Raw genomic sequence first — 14,013 nt, forward strand, 5'->3', positions numbered from 1 at the left:
TCAGGGGGGCGGGACAAAGGAAGGATATAGGTGGAGACAGGAAGATAGAGAGAGAACTGGGAAGGGGAGGGGAAGAGAGGGACAGAGGAACTATCTAAAGTTGGAGAAGTCAATGTTCATACTGATGGGATGCAAGCTGCCCAAGCAAAATATGAGGTGCTGTTCCTCCAATTTCTGGTGGGCGTCACTATGGCACTGGAGGAGGCCCATGACAGAAAGGTCAGACTGGGAGTGGGAGGGGGAGTTAAAGAGCTCAGCCACCGGGAGATCAGGTTGGTTAAGGCAGACTGAGCGAAGGTGTTGAGCGAAACGATCGCCGAGCCTGCGTTTGGTTTCGCCGATGTAAAGAAGTTAACATCTAGAGCAGCGGATACAATAGATGAGGTTGAAGGAGGTGCAGGTGAACATCTGTCTCACCTGGAAAGACTGTTTGGGTCCTTGGATGGAGTTGAGGGTGGAGGTAAAGGGACAGGTGTTGCATCTCCTACGGTTGCAGGGGAAAGTGCCCAGGGATAGGGTGGTTTGGTTAGGAAGGGACGAGTGGACCAGGGAGTTATGGAGGGAACGGTCTCTGTGGAACACAGAAAGGGGAGGGGGTGGGAAGGTGTGGCTAGTAGTGGGGTCCCGTTGTAGGTGACGGAAATGTTGGAGGATGATTTGTTGGATACGCTGGCTGATGGGGTGGAAGGTGAGAACAAGGGGGATTCTGTCCTTGTTACGAATGGGGGGAGGGGTGGCAAGAGCGCAGCTGCGGGATGTAAAAGAGACCCCAGTGAGAGCCTCATCTATAATGGAAGAGGGGAAGCCCCGTTTCCTGAAGAATGAGGAAATCTCTGATGCCCTAGTGTGAAACATCCCATCCCGGGCGCAGATGCGGCGTAGACGGAGGAATTGGGAAAAGGGGATAGACTTTTTGCAGGAGACAGGGTGGGAAAAAGTGTAGTCCAGATAGCTGTGTGAGTCAGAAGGTTTATAGTAGATGTCAGTCTCTAGTCTGTCTGCTGTGATGGAGATGGTGAGGTCCAGAAACGGGAGGGAGATGTCGGAGATAGTCCAAGTATATTTAGGAGCAGGATTGAAATTGGAAGTGAAGTGTATGAAGTTAATGAGTTATGCATGGGTACAAGAGGTAGCACCAATGCAGTCGTCGATGTAGCAGAGGTAGAGTTCGGGGATGGGGCCAGTGTATGTCCAGAATAGGGATTGTTCGACAGACCCGAAAAAGAGGCAGGCATAGCTAGGGCCCATGCGAGTGCCCATAGCTACGCCTCTGGTTTGGAGGAAGTTGGAGGAGTCATTGTTCAGGGTAAGAACCAGCTCTGCTAGGCGGAGGAGAGTGTTAGTAGATGGGGATTGGCTGGTTCTACGGTCGAGGAAGAAACAGAGGACTTCAAGACCATCCTTGTGGGGGGTGGAAGTGTAGAGTGACTGAACATCCATGGTAAAGATGAAGGAGTGGGGGCCTGGAAACCGGAAGTTATCGAGGAGACGGAGAGCGTGTGAGGTGTCTTGGACGTAGGTGGGGAGGGATTTGACCAGGGGGGATAGGATGGAGTCGAGGTAGGTGGAAATAAGTTCGGTGGGACATGAGCAGGCAGAAACAATGGGTCTGCCGGGACAGTTCTGTTTATGGATTTTAGGTAGGAGGTTAAATCGGGCCGTGCGGGGCTGGGGAACGATAAGTTTGGAGGCATTAGAGGGTAGGGTAGAGCGCCGGAAATGGTGTGGTCCGTGATGGTGCTGATGAGTAAGGTCTGGTGTTCGTCGGTGGGGTCATGGTCCAAGGATAAGTGGGAAGAGGTGTCTGAGAGTTGTCGTCTGGCCTCGGTCTGGTAGAGGTCAGCTCACCAGACTACCACAGCACCTCCCTTGTCAGCAGGTTTGATGACTAAGTCAGGGTTGTTGCAGAGTGAGTGGAGGGCGACCCAGAGTAGATCGCCCGGTGGGGGGGAGCTGAGATCGCCCGGTGGGGGGGAGCTGAGACCCCCCCCCACCTGATGCAGGAGCTTGATCGCCCCAATGAGGAAGGCTCGCCGCCAGCTACGGGAGTCAAGATCGCCCCGTTAACGGAAGGTTAGAGGCCCCCGACCACTGGAGGACAAAGAAGGGAGACATTGAACTTTATTTTGCCTTCCATCACAGTGAAGAATGCAGAGGATTCACTGTGGTGGATGTTCATGTTAAGATGGATTTTGTGTGTCCTGTTGCTTTTTATTGTTATAACTGTATGGCAAATGACATTCCTCGTATGTTGCAAAACATACTTGGCTAATAAAGTATGATTGTGATTGTGATTTTTCATTGCCTCAGATTCATCTGCTTTTTTTGCATTTTAACTTTCTAAAGAGTTGAGGTATACCTTTATTCACAATATACTTCTTCCTTATGTGCCTAGACATTAAGCTTAGGATCAACAATCTACCAAGAAAATGATGACATTAAAACACTACATCATTTTTATGATGTATTTTTAGTGCTCTTCTCAATGAGCTGGAATTAAAAGCATTGTAAATAGTGTTTAAGGATCATAAAACACTTACAACTTAAAGCTTTTCCTTTCCTGCACCTGAGACATTGAAATGAAGCTCTCGACCAGCACTGAATCTCAATGCCTTTTAATATGGAACCTATTCCAGAACAACAAGTGATAAGAAATAATTGGCAGCTTTGGTACATACTCCAAAGAATGATGACAAAGAAGGTACCTTTCTTATTGTTAATTAGCCAACTTGACATTTTACTAATTGACCAATATATTATGTTTTTAATTAATTCAGTCGTAAGATGTAGTTTTGCAGCAGTTCCAATAAGTAATTAAGTTTATATCAACATAATCTTACACTGGAATGACTAATATTCCCACTGACAGATGGGTTCTCTGGTAAATGGGCAATCTGAAAAATACCCCTAGTTATTTTATACATTAAAATGCAAAGATGTTTCCTTTGTGAATAATGCTATACATGGCATCTTGTAAAGTGTGAGAGTACGATGAAACACTGTTAATTCAGGTTGTCGATGGTGGGACATGCAGTTAATTTCCAGCATCATCAGTAAACTCTAACGATAAAACATATATGGCAAGGCTATTTGTGATTCCAGATTGGACACCAAGGTTTCTACTGACATGTGCGCTCAACAGTATCATTGTATTATTCACTGATTCATATAATAAATACATTATTATATGAATCATCATTAGATACGGTGAGGTGCTAGAAGACTGGAGGGTGGCTCATGTTGTGACTCTATTTAAGAAGGCTGCAAGGAAAGGCCTGGGAACTATAGACCTGTCAGCCTAACCTCTGCAAAAGGCAAGTTACAGGAGACTTTTCTGAGGGATAAAAGGCATTTGGATAAACATTAGCTGATTAGTGATAGGCAGCAGGATTTTGCACATGGACGATCTTGTCTCATGAATCAGATTTGAGTATTTTGAAGAAGTAACCAAAAAGGTTGATGAGTGCAAGGCTGTGGATGCTGTCTATATGGATTTCAACAAGGCATTTGATAAGGTTTCACATGGTAAGACGTTCTGCAAGGTTAGATCGCATGGGATCCAGCTGGCTGACTGGCTAGAGAATTAGTTTTGTGGAAGGAAGCAGAGGGTGATGGAGGAATGTTGTTTTTAGGACTGTGATTAGTGGTGTACCTCAGAGATTTGTGCTGGGCCATTGTTGTTTGTGGTTATATCAATAATTTGGAAGAGAATGCAGAAGGCATGATTTGTAAGTTTGCAAATGACACTAAAGTGGATGATATCAGAGATAGCAAAGAGAGTTATCAAAAATTACAGCAGGATCTTGATCAGTTGGACAAGTGGGCAACGGAATGGTTAATGCAGTTTAATGCAGATAAGAGTGAAGTGTTGCATTTTGGAAAGTCAAACCAGGACAGGACCAACACAGTGAATGGCAGGACCCTGCAGAGCGTTGTCGAGCAGAGGGATCTAGGAGTTCAGGTACATAGTTCCTTGAAAGTTGCATCACAGGTGGATAGGATGGCCAAGACAGTTTTTGGTACATTGGCCTTCATCAGTCAGGGTATTGAGTGAAGAAAAGACACAAAATGCTGCAGTAATTCAGTGGCCAGTTAGCATCCCTGGATAACTTGGGTAGGTAATGTTTCATATCAAGACTCTTCTTCAGACTTGCTCTGAAGTGTAGAAGATGATTATACAAGTTGGAATGTTATGGTACAGTTCAGTAATGTTCAGATTCAGTCACCCTACTATAGGAAGGAAGTTGTTAAGCTGTAAAGAGTGCAGATAAGATTTATGAGGATGTTGCCAGGACTTGAGGGGCTAAGATATAGGGAGAGGTTGGACAAGATAGGACTACATTCTTTGGAGTGCAGGAGGGTGAGAGATGTGGATCATATGGAGTCTTTTACCCAGAGTAAAGGAATCAAGAACCAGAGGATATTGTTTTAAGGTGAGAGGGTAAAAATTTAATAGGAATCTGTGGGGCAACATTTTCACACAAAGGCTGGTGGGTAGATGGAATGAGCTGCCAGCGGAACTAGTTGAGGCAGGTACTATAATAACGTTTAAAATTCATTTGGACACACCTTGGATAGGAAAGGTTTAGAAGGATATGGGCCAAATGCAGTCATGTAGGACTAGAATAGCTGGGGCATCTAGGTCGGCATGGCCAAGTTGGGCTGAAGGGACTGTTTCCATGCTATATGATTTACTTCACATCATATAGGGTGGCAGAGTAGCACAGCAGTAGAGTTGCTGCCTTACAGTGCTTGCAGCACCGGAAACCCGGGTTCGATCCCAACAGACGCTGTCTGTACGGAGTTTGTATGTTCTCCCCGTGACCATGTGGGTTTTCTTCGAGATCTTCGGTTTCCTCCCACACTCCAAAGACATACAGGTATGTAGGTAAATTGACTTAGTAAATGTAAAAATTGTCCCTAGTGTGTGTAGGATAGTGTTAATATGGGGGGATCGCTGGTCTGCGCAGACTCGGTGGGTCGATGGCCTGTTTCGGCGCTGTATCTCGAAACTAAACTAAACTAAACTAACATGGCAGTTGAATCTGCTAGCACACTAGCTTGGATGCATTATAATTTCTAGGTAAAGAAGCTTTGAGTTGAGTTAATTAGGGTGAAATCCCACAGCCTTTGCCGAGAGTGCTGCCTTGGTTGGCTTTCAGGAACTAGTTGTGCAAAAGATGACAGGAAAGTACTGTTTGTTCAAAAGGTTGATTTCCATCAATGATAGGTATCTAACTGTAGAAGGGTCAAATCAAGGACTTGAGTAAAAAAAAAAAATTTGCTCTTAATATCACGGATTCAAAATTAATTGATAAGAATTATATGCTTTCTGTGTTTGCATTACTTTAACCAACTGTAGAGGTGTTTTATTTTCAGTCTTTTTAGATAGAATTAACATTTTAATCAGATTACAGAACAAAGGATACTTGAAGGTAAAGTAATCATGAAAATGAATGCTTTAAATTACTATTATGGATTTTGTATGAGTTTCAATAAAGCTTGCCAATACTTTGAGTGAACTGTGAATCTATGCAAAAGTTCAATACATAATTACATTTTGTAATCACCAATGTGAATTTCCCATGGTTCTGAATTTTAAAATAAGGCTTACATTGATAATTGATAATTTGATCATTTATACTGCACTATTGCTGAAAACCAACTTCAAAATAAACGTGGCGAAACAAGTAAATGCCCGATTTAATGGACTATTATTCCATTATTGCCTTTCCATGAATGAAACCTAAACTCTGTATAGATTTAGCAGTGGATAAGTTGCCAAATAGTTATCCCTTTGCCAGCATGAAGAGTCAAGAGTAATTAATTGCAATATTTATCAACAACAAAACAAAATTCTTACTTGCAGCAGCTTAACAGGCCCATAAATGCAATAACACAGAGAATATATACAATAACAAAAAAAATCAATAAATTAATTACCTTAATATTCGTGCAAAAACTGAAGTCCTTAGCGCAACCAAAAAAGCTCCATAGAGGTTCATTGTTTCTAAGGTCAGTGTATAATTATCTGGAGCCTGATGGTTGTTGGGAAGAAGCTGTTCTTTAACCCGTTGGTCATGATTTTCAGGCTCCTATACCCTTTTCCTAATGATTGGGATGAAATGAGAGTGTGCCAGGGTGTTGTGAAATCTTTAATGATATCGACTGCCGTTTTGAAGCAGCACCTCCCTTCGATGTTGGGGACCAGTGATGGACCAGGCAGTGTCCACCACTTCTGGTAATCTCCTGTGTTCCTGAGCGTTTGAGTTGCCAAACTAGCCCATAATGCAACCAGTCAGTATGCTCTCTACCTCACACCTGTAGAGATCGAATTCATCGCCATACCGAATCACCTCCATCTTCCAAGTAGAGAAGGCGTGAGCTTTCATATCAATTCTAGCAAGTTTATTAATAATAAGCAGCTCCCTTATGAATAGAAAGCCAATGAGACAGCTTGTAATGAACAGAAAAAGGAAATTTGCCTCCACAAAACTAAGTTTTAATGAACAAAAATATGAACATTGTTTCAATCAGCCCTGCCAGTGTTACCATTCTCTGCTTCTTCACCACAGGTTGCATGTGCATGACAGGCCACCAATGATCAGTTCCCATGAATTATTATCTACTTAAAATCTCTACTTCTTTGTCATCTGCTTGTTTTTATACTAATGCTCACTAAGTGCTAATACCAACCATTTATGTAGAGCAGACCTGTCATTCACCACCACCAAATTCACGACTCTGTTTTATGTGTTTGATCAATTCTGGCACACTCAATTAAAGCTGAGAGATTTCATTTCATCTCCAAACTTCCTGTGCAGGAAATATCTTTTCCAATACCTTTCACGAAGTCTTAGTCAAAACACGGGGAGAACGTACAAACTCTGTACCAACAGCACCCGTAGTTGGGTTAGAATCCGGGTCTCCGGCGCTGCAAGCACTGTAAGGCAGCAACTCTACTGCTGCGCCAATCAGGCACAACTTGTACCTGAATGTTCAATATTTGATACCCAGCAGTAACTGCTGAACTCTAATTTGTATGTTTAGCCAGCAGAACAGTAGTTTGAGACAGGTTCTCCCTTTTACAGCCTTTCCTAAGCTCCTATAATTTTATGTAATTTTTAGCTAATCTCGACTACTCTTTCATTTTTTTAATGTTCCTTTTGACTGCCCATAGAAACATATGTTAAATCAAGTGTTCATCGCATACGTGACCTTACCCTCGGGAATACTGAAATTGGAGTACTTGTCACCACCCATCTTCTCCCAAACCGTCACCCCAAATATAAATCTCTTCTGTCCACTTGTCGATCATGGTCATCATCCTGCCACAAAATTATATGAGGACACAAACAGGTGGCAAAGAATGTTAAATCAGCACACCTTTGACTTTACCCTCTGACAAAGCTGCAGTTGTGTAACAAGTTAGGCCTGGCTCTCTGAATGGAGAAAGACGCAAGGTTGGAGATGGTGACAGAATAAGGGACATACCTTCTACTATTTCCAGCTTTGAAGTCCGAAGAGTCTGCAGGAGGAGGTAGAAGAGGATGTGGATGTAGTATTATGGTGGTGAATCTGTGGAATTCTTTGCCACAGAAGGCCGTGGAGGCCAAGTCAATGGATATTTTTAAGGCAGAGATAGATAGATTCTTGATTAGAATGGGTATTGGTAAAAGGCGGAAGAATGTGGTTAAGAGGGAAAGATAGATCAGCCATGATTGAATGGCGGAGTAGACCTGATGGGGTGAATGGCCTAATTCTGCTCCTATCACTTACGAACTTATGAACATGATTAGGTTTATGAATACTGCCAGGTTAATGGTGTTAACCTTGTCAGAATCTTGCTATCCCATGGGGTGGAGATGGTGTAGACACAACTGTATAAGTTTATCTCTCATTCACAGAATGTATGCGACCGGGCTCCAGGCCCTGAGTGATTACCAGTGTCATTATACAAATAATTTATACAGATGGATGAAGACAGCTCCTGGAAACATCATTAAGTTAGAAAACCTGTTCAAAACTCTCCCAACTTGCCATGAGCATGAGAGAATGTAGAACATTCAGGAAAGAATGAATCAGCAGCAGACACAGAAACTCTGCTATCAATATTCAAAATATGCAATTAAATACCTGGAAAGTCTTTCACCAGCTGCTTGGTTCTGCCTGGGGATGACCATGCAGTACATTACAAATAGCAGAATCTTTGCAACAACGTGAGACTAATGCTGCGTTGCTCATTCTCAGAGCTCAGTGATAACCTCCATACTTGTCAGAAAGCTGAACAATCTTACACTTGGCTTGTTTTGGAGAAAGCAACTGTTCTCGATGCAGCTCCAAAATTAAATGAATTGATGGCTTCTTAAAACACTCTGGAATGTTTTTGCAGCAATTCTGGGAACCAAAGAACAGGACAGTCCTCATCCATGATTATTTTCACGTTTAACTGATTATTACTGCAGCTAAGGTTAAATATCAAATGAACAGTGCCATTCACAAACCTTGCTCAGATAATTATATTCTTTCATCTGATCATCACGTGCATTTTTTTTAAACTGTAGGTGTTTAAAGAGTGACACAAAATTTAAAATGCTGGATACGCTCAGCAGGTCAGGTCGTACCTGTGAAAAATGAAAATGAATTAATGTTTCAAGGCAAAGACTCTTCATCAGAATTGATGAACAGACCATCAACCTGAAATATTAAGATTTTTTTTCTTTTTACAGATACTGCCTGAGCTGCTGTATGTTTCCAGCATTTTAGATTTTGTTTCTAAATATCAGGTATTGGTTTCAAATGTCTCTCTGGACACAAAAGCATTCGACTTAGATTGACTTTTCAATGCATTAGTGAGAAAAACTTGAACCCAAAACATTGTGACTCAGTTAACTTTATGCTATGCCTGCAGATCTATCACAATGATATTATTGCTGTGTAGAATTACACTATGCTGGAAGCGAATGTTATCTCTTTCTTGGAATGAGCCAGCTACTTGTGTTTGCTAAATTTCAGTGCCACTTCTCTGCAGTCACAAAATAATTCTAACTGTGTTAATATTAGTCACGCCCACGTAAGTTAAGACCCATGTAGATCACTCACAGTGTTTAAAAGATACCAAAACAGTATGTCACAACTGAGTTGATGCTTTAGTCTACCAATTAAAAAATATATAGGCTATTTCTTAATGCAATGCATTGTATGTACAAAGGAATCTTGGAGTCCATATCCATAGCTCTCTGAAAGTGGTAATACAAGTCGATAGAGTGGTTTAAAAAAGGCCTATGGCGTGCTTGTTTTCATAGAATCATAGTGTGGAAACAGGCCCTTCGGCCCAACTTGCCCAACATGTCCCAGCTACACTAGTCCCACCTGACTGTGTTTGGCCCATATCCCTCCAAACCTGTCCTATCCATCTACCTGTCTAACTGCTTCTTAAATGCCCTTAATGACTTAAATAATGTATAGCACACATTTGCAAAATAAATTGGAAAAAATAGCCATCAGGCAGTTAGAAGCAACTCCTGCAGATATAAAATAAGGATCAAAGACTACAAAGAAAAGTAGGTTGCTGATGAATTATTGTGAAAATATAAAATCAGCATGGAACCACTGTAACATGCTTTTTTTAATTAGTGGAGTATCTTTGAATCTTCTCTTGAAGTGCACTCCCAACAGATACTGATCAAGGCCTGATTAAATCAACTTGTTTGAGAAACTCAGCATAGTTTTATGAGATTTGCTTTGTGTGCTGTCCTTAACTGAGCTGTAATTAAGAGAGCGAATGGCCTCACATGAAAGCTAGATTCAGGGTATATATCAAGCACACAAACCCCTCCAACAACTCCAAAGATTGAAGGTTCAAGTCATTATATAAGATTTCAGCACACAGCCTGGCATTTCATTTAAGAGGAACATTGCTATTTTAAAGATGCCATTTTTTTTTGGGATGATACACAAAATTAAGGTCAAATTTTCCAAGTAACATTAATGCTAAAAATGTGCAGAGTAAAAAATATATATTTGACATGTTAATATTACCGAATGCAAGAAACTGCCGTAAATCTATGAAACTCATTATTACAAAGAATATTTATAGTGTTGACTGAGAAATTGGGAAATTGTGGAAAAGTTTAAAATATGTCAATTCCCAAATTGTAACTAACTGTAAAAAAAGCTAGATTTGATTATTACATTTCAGTTGATTCTATATATCCATTATATTAGCCATCTATCCAAAATGTCTATATTAGCCACTTTCTCTGTCTATGTTATTACTTCTTTCTTTCGTATGTCAACTACAACAATCAAAAGTGACAATTGGTGCTTCAGAGTACCGTAGTTGACGCTTTGCTGCAAATGTTGCCAGTTCTGTAGAACTACCCAGGGTAGACGACAAGGATGTAAAGCAGCTCCCACCCCTACGTTATTACTGGAGATATTACTTCAGATGCCAAGTAAACCGTTACTGAACTTTACAAACCATGGTTACATTGGCTTATGAAGCAATTGTGGTTAGCAGGATGACGCCTGATTCATACCTCTTTCTAAGGCTCCGAAATTAAAGGTCAAATATTCTTGTTAAACTTGCTTGATCTTCAAAGTAATTTTAAGCCTTTTAATATAAATGAGAAAAAAATGTATGATCATTAATATGAAAGTTCAATGTTTTGGTGCACTGCAATACCTGCGGTAATTTGCCAACTTGGGACAACTAGTCAAAGCTTATTGATATTTGAAGAGTTCAATATCCATACAGCGTGTCTGCTGTATCTTTTCCATGCGTTAGGATGAGTGGATATATGAGTGGAGAGTAAATGTCATTAATGCCTATTCCAGGATAAACACAGGTATTGTCCTACAGTTGGAAAAGACACATGGATGATTAGATCCGCATGGCAATTAAATTCCTAGAGCTGAATTTAATAGAACTTAATAATAACATCTTTAATTCTTGCCAACCTTGCACAGTTCCTTTTTTTGGAAAATACCTTTTGCTGACCATGAAGATCTGGGTATCTTTTGGGATAAATAGTCATCTATTAATTATTTAATACATGGAATAGACAATAGGTGCAGTAGGCCATTCGGCCCTTCGAGCCAGCACCGGCATTCAATGTGATCATGGCTGATCATTCACAATCAGCACCCCGTTCCTGCCTTCTCCCCATACCCCCTGATTCCGCTATCTTTAAGAGCTCTATCTAGCTCTCTCTTGCAAGCATCCAGAGAGTTGGCTTCCACTGCCTATTCCCTCATAAAGTTATCGGGACTGATAACAATAATGACAAATGAATAAAAGAATACAATTCATAACTACATAAGGACTGAAATATGTAAGAAGCGAGACACGCAACATCGATGATGGATTAGCTTTTGTTTCTCAGGAAGTGAATCGCTCGCCGTTGAATACTTGACAATAGACAATAGACAATAGACAATAGACAATAGGTGCAGGAGTAGGCCATTCAGCCCTTCGAGCCAGCACCGCCATTCAATGCGATCATGGCTGATCACTATCAATCAGTACTGACCTCGGACATGGTTTAATAACCACATTATTTATGTAACTGAAGATAGATACAAAGTGCTGGAGGAACTTGGTGGGTCAGGCAGCATCTCTGGAGAAAAAGGATGAGTGACTTTTTCGGTCGGAACCTGTCTTCAGACTGACGTGACTCGTCCGGTTGAGTATCATGATCAGTGACGATCCTGTTGATGATCATTCCACAAACTGTCAAAAGTTAGTGGTTAGATTGCTTATTATTGCAGATGGGTATTGCCTGTTCCAGAAATATACTGTAATCAACCATTTATCAGTGGATCCCTGAATGTTTTGCAGATTTGGTGCCTGCTTTGTTTTGGAAAAACTGAAATTGACCATGACCATGAAGGACAATTTAAAAACTGTGGTGTGGTAATAATAATACTAATGTCCACCAGACCAATAATCCTCTGGTCTGGTTTACCAAAGTCCCAAGTACATCAAACTAGCAGATTTTTACAGTATATCATTTGTATGAACATAAATGTTATACGAGTACAATCCATTCTGAACTTCCAGTCTGTATCCACTGTGGATATGATGCTCATACATTATATAGTGAAGTCATGTGACATGCAACGGCCATTTTGATGACAAAATTCCATCTACATTCCTGCATATATCAAAGACCTCCCACTGTGAGGCATGACTTAACAGGTGAGCTGGGATCAGTTTGAGCATGACAATGTTTGACTACTGGTTTATGTCACACAGAACCAGGAGTGACCTTGTGCAACTTTACTGCCCTTTTTTCAGGCCTTACAGAATTTCCAGTACAAAATTCTGTCAATTTGCCAGTTTTTTAAAAACTAATTAACAAGAAGTTCAGCCAAAAGTGGATTGTTTGTGTTAACATCTGGAAAATTTATGATTAACATAGGTTAATTTATTCAAATCTTTCTGTGACCACTGAGGTTAAATGAATGTGATACATGCCCTTGTCGGAATTTTTAATGTCAACTGCAGATAAGAAAGTAAATAGAATGAAATATCTATTGTTTTATCGTTTAAGTGCTGTGAAGATATCATCATTTCTATCTGCTTGGCTATCAAGTTTGATATTTTACTGCTTTTAGTCAATTCTCAGAAGTACGTGGCATGCTTTTTAGAAACTAGCTTGTTAAGGTAATAGAAGACAGAATATAAAACGAGAAATATAGGTCTCACATAATTAAGATTGCACTATTTTGTTTGTGTAACCCTATTCAATTAATGCAAGGTTTACAAGGTCATTGTTTTTACAAAGGCACTTCAGTTTAATAAACATTCTGATGATACTATGACCTGTAATGAGCACTGACAGTAAAAAAATGATTAATGGACAAGCAGAAAAGTCACATAATGATCTGAATAATGTCCATTTCTTCAGTCAATATTGAATTTATGTTAAAATCTATGTGGTGGCCACCCATTGTGCTTAAATATGTTGTAGTCTAAATGCATTTGCAGAGAAAACTTTACCATATACAAAGTTCAAAGCTTTTGCAATACATAATCCCTATTTATGGCCATTATTTCTCATAAAACAGCTGCATCAAATCAGACATAGTGGATTTTCACTAAGAACATGAACATATCCTGGTTGAATAGCCTCATTGCTATAAATAACACAGTAGTAACAGCCAAAAAAATATTTGTTAATTTCCCTTTTGTTAGCTTCTCTTCTTACAGATCAACAATATAAATTGTAACAGATGTTGTTTCCTGGTGCAGTTGAAAATAAAATGTTGTCCATTTGGTAGGGAGAACAAGGAGTGTTAATATAAACTAGAGGATACTTTTCTAAAAGGACACCTTTTCTGTTGTGCTGCTGCTGCAAGTAAGAATTTTGTTGTTCTGTTCTGGTACCTGTGACAATAAAAATCTATTGACTCTCTTGAAACAAGGGCTGATTTAGAGCCATGTTGGATCTGGACCATGTGGATAGAGGACGGTAGCGCAGCGGTAGAGTTGCTGCTTTACAGCGAATGCAGCGCCGGAGACTCAGGTTCGATCCTGACTACGGGTGCTGCACTGTAAGGAGTTTGTACGTTCTCCCCGTGACCTGCGTGGGTTTTCTCCGAGATCTTCGGTTTCCTCCCACACTCCAAAGACGTACAGGTATGTAGGCTAATTGGCTGGGTAAAAATGTTATTAAAAAAAATTTTAAAAAATTGTCCCTAGTGGGTGTAGGATAGTGTTAATGTACGGGGATCGCTGGGCGGCACGGACTTGGTGGGCCGAAAAGGCCTGTTTCCGGCTGTATATATATGATATGATAGGACAATTCCCCATGTTGAAAGAAAGTGTCAAGAACTAAGGGTAATAGAATGAAAGTGAATGGCAAAAGCAAATTGACCTAAATAACTAAACAAAAAATGAAACTGTTGCACCATCATGGAGACACAAAGGACAGCAGATGGTGGAATCTTGAGCATAAAATATGGTGTTGAAGGAACTCAGCAGATCAATCAGCATTCATGGAGGGA

Source organism: Rhinoraja longicauda, chromosome 14 (genome assembly GCF_053455715.1).
Source record: "Rhinoraja longicauda isolate Sanriku21f chromosome 14, sRhiLon1.1, whole genome shotgun sequence".
Lineage (NCBI taxonomy): Eukaryota > Metazoa > Chordata > Chondrichthyes > Rajiformes > Arhynchobatidae > Rhinoraja > Rhinoraja longicauda.